This window comes from Scylla paramamosain, chromosome 3 (assembly GCF_035594125.1).
Source record: "Scylla paramamosain isolate STU-SP2022 chromosome 3, ASM3559412v1, whole genome shotgun sequence".
Lineage (NCBI taxonomy): Eukaryota > Metazoa > Arthropoda > Malacostraca > Decapoda > Portunidae > Scylla > Scylla paramamosain.
Genome location: NC_087153.1, coordinates 6,087,377 through 6,093,376, shown reverse-complemented (window position 1 = coordinate 6,093,376; position 6,000 = coordinate 6,087,377). Strand labels below are relative to the sequence as shown.

The 6,000-nt window shown below is 37.1% G+C and overlaps 1 long non-coding RNA gene across 1 annotated transcript in view; it reads right to left on the bottom strand.

The window, feature by feature from the left end:
- Positions 1-4,341: 4,341 nt before the first annotated feature.
- LOC135089592 (uncharacterized) overlaps positions 4,342-6,000 on the bottom strand; it is a 48,864-nt gene continuing 47,205 nt past the window's right edge. Inside the window, exon 5 of the long non-coding RNA XR_010261555.1 lies at positions 4,342-5,232. This is a non-coding gene — a long non-coding RNA (uncharacterized LOC135089592). The remainder of the gene's footprint in view (positions 5,233-6,000) is intronic.

Below are 6,000 nucleotides of genomic sequence, written 5' to 3'. Positions count from 1 at the left end.
TCTGATGCTAAATTTCAATATCAAACGGATTGTTTTTGTGATGGAAGACACCAACACTTAACAGAATACAATCTTCAAAGTAATTAACATCAACCAGTCTTCAAATTGTACATGAAATTCACACTCTCTAATCCACCCTCCAAAATCCTTGTAGTATCCAAGGCTTTATTAAATTGAGAAAAAAAAAAAAAAAACTGCGTACAGTAAGCGAGGGGCATTGCGTCTTGTAAGAAAACGAGAAAAAAAAAAAGGTTCGAAACTCGGCCTGAGAATCGTAGGTTGTAAATCCATCTATAACAATTACATTATTATAATCCTAGGCACATTCTACAAAGCTAGAATAGGCTGACAAGAGTACTACCAATCTTCCCTAGTAATTCGGCTCTTGTTAATATGAAAACAGATTGGAAAAGACAACAAAAGTTATCTATTAACTACTCCTCTTAACCACAAAATTAGTTACGATTGAATTTTATAATGAGATACAGTTCACTACCTCGTTCAGTGCTGCCCAGGCAAGAATATCGTGTCTGTAGAGTAAGAGTTGAGGACTGAAGTGAGGATCATTACGTTGAATATAGATCTGTGACTCATTACCTGCAACACATTAATTATTTAGGGCTTAATCAAGATAACATATCTCATTTGGGTACATTAGTGAGTTACTATAGATACCCCTCAATCTCTGTAATTTCCTAGAATATTTTCAGTTTTCTACACGTTTTCATAGGTAACTCAACAATTTCCAGCAATAAGTACACCTGTTTTTATCTGTCTCTTCTCGTCGATCTTAGCTACACCTCCTATATCTACGGACATACATAGTACTGGATTGCGTTACTTATGTTAAGAATTGATAAGGTCTTCACCAATAGTCACACAAACACCTCACACATCTTCAAGGGAAAACAGCCAAGGAGTCACCGGGGCTTATTGCCGCCTACCCAGTGTAAACTAGGGAAATTAGTCTCCACATTAACAATCTCCCTGAACTCGTTCCTTAAATCTTGTATGACACTGTATACTGTAGCACCTCTGGAATTATATTTTTAAATGTTTCGGCGGACTAATTGTGGAGCAGCGGTTTCCTAACTGGGGGCTCATTTCCAAAGGGGGTAGGGGAAGGGGGGCGTGAAGAGAATACACGAGGTGGGAGGGAGGTGAAACCATCTGCCTAAAAATAATTGTTTAAAAATACATCATGAAACATACTCCAAGAGCATATATCTGTCCTTATACCCGTACAAAGCAGCAGCATCCGAAATGAAAGCTATTGAAGCCATATGTAGCAATATTTTTTCCTACTTCTCTATTATGGAAATTCGAAATGTCTTCATAATTTACACTTAATTTGTAGAGCAGCGCATGTCGTGGTTTGTCATTTATTGGAGTATGTAAGTTGTTCTACATGTCAGTGCTATGAGAATTCGAATTATCATTTACGCATCACGTCTTCATATTTCTCATTTAGTGTACAATATAGTGCCAGTCTTTTACTGGTGCAAGTGTCCTTGTATTTAAGTACTGTGAGAACTGTAAATATCGTGTATGTTTCATAACCAGTTTATGAAACTGTAGGAATCAGTTGGTTTGATTTACTTACTGGAGTTAAGTGTTAATACATTTCAGTATAACGAGAATTCAAGATACAACTTACGTGGCATGCCTTCATGTTTTGATATTTAGTTTATGAAACTGTGCATATCATGGAGTTAGTGGTTTACTAGAATTGCTGTATGTTAATTTCAGAGCTGTGAATATTCTGAAATAGTATATGCATGTTTTCAAATTCCTGATTAAGTTTGTGGAATTGTGCAAGTCCATTTTGATTTTTTTGTTCCTTTAAAAATAATGTTTATCAAGATATCTTGCACTTGTACTATTTGAGTACTAATTATTATTATTGTTATTTCTTTTATAATCCAAGTTTTTCTGACAGTGCTAAGATATATATTGGGAAAATATACTTTTAGATAAACACAATAAAGTGGCGTGGAAAGAGTTGCGTGTAGGTTTGTTAGAGACAAGAAGGGGGCGTCATGTGAGATAGTTTGAAAACACAATTGATGTAGAACAAGTTTTTGTGACTTTCAAGAGTGTTTCCATGATTGTACGCTAAGTTTAACAAGAACTTTGCATCATCAGTCTCTATGCCTTATGAAAATAGCACTGATGAGAGTGAGTGTTTCAAAATACAGCCTTGGACTCTTAGCGGAGTGTGATCATTTACATGATTAATTTTGCGTTCATATCAGAGTGAAGGAGACTAACTACATAGGTTCAGTGAATATACATTTACGAATTATAACTGCAGGTAGAAAAAAATGCCGATAGACAGTGCGCATGCTGACAGTCGCTTTACTCAAAGGAGCCAATACACGGAGATTTTCAGCACGTGTCTATTCCTAAATGTAACTCACTATCCCAATCTACCATTTGAGGTCCTCTAACGTCACTAAGAAAGCATAACAGATGCTTACAGCGCCTCACGCCCCAAGGACTTACGAGGTTTGGGTTACGACACAATCATTATTGTATAATTTCAAAGCATTGACTTTTAAAATGAATATCAAAACACGTCAGTATTGTTCTTAGACGTTCAGTTCTTCAATGGGACCGCCGTGGTACAGTGAAAATGCGCTCGCTTTGAGGGCCAAGGGGTCCTCAGGTGCAAGGGTTCAAATTCTGGCCATGGTCTGAGGGCAGGAAGGGCATCCCAAATCCAAAGTTCTTTTTAAGGAGGCACTGGCCTAGTCCTGACAGGGTAACCGAACATAAAAGCGTAAAAAAAAAAAAAGTTAGATCAGGGCATACGGTCAAGACTGACCGCGTCAATCACAGATAATTTTCCTTCTGGTCGGCACCCCAGATGCAACTCGTTCTCGTCTCTTCGTCTGCTTCACACTCGAAAAAATACTTACATACGACTTAAATAAGTGTTTTAGAGGAAAATTAAGTAGACAGACAGGCAGGCAGACTGGGTCTCTCTCTCTCTCTCTCTCTCTCTCTCTCTCTCTCTCTCTCTCTCTCTCTCACTGTGTGTGTGTGTGTGTGTGTGTGTGTGTGTGTGTGTGTGTGTGTGTGTGTGTGTGTGTTTACGGGTATTTACTAGTTATAACTTATCATAATTTAGTTTCAAGCACTTGTAATGTTATAAGGACAACGAAAATTTATATTGTTTGAGCCTCGACAACAGCAGGAACCTTCAGGTTGCTGCTGTTGCTGCAGCCATCAGTGGACCTTCCTACCGCGCTTTCTGATATAAGTTTGGTTCCATCACATACGGATTTGATGAGAGAGAGAGAGAGAGAGAGAGAGAGAGAGAGAGAGAGAGAGAGAGAGAGAGAGAGAGAGAGAGAGAGAAAGCAATGACATAGCAGATACATATGTTCATGTTGATTCCAAGTGAGGAAAACGAGTATTGTTTTATGATTAATTTATGAAGTAGCAAAGTTAAACCACTTCGTTATCAGGACTGTTCACGAAAAATAGGAGGCTTCCAAGAACAACATACTAGAAATACGAGTATAACGTCACATTCCTACCGGGCACCCTCGTAGCTCAGTCGGTATAGCACTGACACAACAACTGCGTGGCGAGAGTTCGATCTCAAGCCCGGGGAAAATTCATGCAGCACGTCAGTGCTATCTCTGCGTGCCCCTAAGCCACGAGGGTGTCTTTTGTATCAAGCTTGCAATAATACTAAATCTGCAATAGGACTATCTTGAACCATCTCTGCGTGCCCCTTAGCCACAAGGGTGTTTTTCGTATTATTACCAAGCTTGCAATAATACTACACCTGCAATATGACTATCTTGAGCCGTGTGCACTAATTCTGTTTTCTTGATGGCAACGTGACTCAGGTTCGGCTATGGCTATTTTTGGGAGATTACTAACTTCACTGGTGTGTGTTGTTTCCTGTGTGATGCCAAAAGGACCCACACTGGAACGCAATGTTATGGACTATCTACTCATTGATGAATTTAGGCCGCAAGGCCAGCAAGACCTGCTTACTTTTGCCTCTTCGTTTTTGTTCGTTTTTAGGCTCTGCTACACTCAAGGATACATGTGCTTCTCGGTTTGGATGGTATATACGGATTTCCAGACATCGTGTAAACAAAAATCGTGTCAAAAAAAAAAGGTCCTTAAAATATTTTTAAGTTAAAATGCATTATTTTCATCCTTAAATCTAATTACGTATATGGTAAGTGAATAATACTAATTCTTACAGTTTAACTTTGTTTATCAATCTCATTTAAATAAAAGCTAAAACAACAGAATAAAAAAAAAAAAAAATGAAAAAAAAATTCTCCTACTATTTACGTATGTAGTAGAACGCGAATGAGCAGGTAGGCTGGATCGTGTTAAGTGAAAACCTCTTGTAAATTCAACCAAGTTTACCACACTTCAAGTCGTGTTAATCCCAATTCGTGGAGAAAAAAAAAAAAAAAAAAAAAATCGTGTAAACCGCAAGTCGCCGAATTCGTAACTCATAGACAAATATGCTGATCTTAGATCGACTTCAGATCAAAGACAGTCTGGCATTCTTGGTCTGTGAATACAACATAAATTAAATTACCTGTCTTCATTTTCTCTCTCGTAACTTAAATTCACGAAATACACAGTCAAATACATTAAACTACGTGTGTGATGCAATAGATGCCTATATTCAAGGAATGGGTAAAATTTTGCTTTTGTGATAAGAACGATGCTTAACTTACGCTAACAAAGCTTATATTGAGCTATTACTGCACAAAAATCACAAAACTGACACCATCGCAGCTTGGCTTGTGTACTGAAACGTTTTGTTCTCCCGTTAGGATTATATTCAAAGGCCACTCTGATCATAAGTCGGATTTCCATGGACCATGTTTTTTTCTAATGATGATGCAGAATCCTTGTTAAACTATTATTATAATTATAGAAACCTCTAGGAAAATAACTTTCACTAGAGCTTGTTAAAATAGCTGGAATCGAGGTCTTTGAGAATATGGAGTCTTGCCTTTCTGAAGTGGCATGTCCTGCAGAGTGTTGGTAACCATGGAAAAACACAGCTCTCCATTTCTTGTGGTTTGTAGCTGGAGGCTTTACATTAAAAATGATAGCCTCCTCCCATCACTCATACGTGTTTTTCTCTGTGCCTTCCTTTTGCTTTGCCTCCAGGTATTCTTCCCACCAAGCTCACGTTCTCCAATTCTTTTCTCCTGATCACATGTCCTCTAGACGTGCAGCCTGAAAAGTAATAAGAGTGCTATTATAAGGCTAACTACATGTGGATAAACACTATCTTCCACATTTACTAGACCGTATACTCGGAGCGATGACAGAACTGGCATTGATATAATTTTCTTCTATTACACCTAACTCATGCAGAGTACCAGCATTTATTCATCTATTTATATTTTTCAAACCGATTATAAAATATATATATATATATATATATATATATATATATATATATATATATATATATATATATATATATATATATATATATATATATATATATATATATATATATATATATATCCATTACGAATTAATTGATTTTAAGATATATTTCTAAAGACTGACATGGTTAAGCTACAGAGCGAGCGTTTCTTGTTACCGCTGACACTGGCTAGTTTACCACGTCCATACAGCAGTCACGGACTAAATGTGTATACAGTGTACGTTCACCCTTGACGCTGGCTGACCTAGATGCGTCATCATAATGTTTTCTTTGTCTGCTTCAGGTGAAATTAGGTTGATTCTTTTAGTGATTAGTATTTACCCAGAGCTGTAATGTTATTTAAGAATGGACAACTGAAAAAAAGTTATGAATGTATTGGCATTTAATACTTCCATGCATGTTGTGGTTTGTGATGAAGATAGTTACCGAAAAAAAAAAAAAATCACAACACATACTTAAAGTTGGAAAAGAAGAAGAAGAAGAAGAAGAAGAAGAAGAAGAAGAAGAAGAAGAAGAAGAAAAAGAAAAAGAAGAAAAGGTTCTTTCCT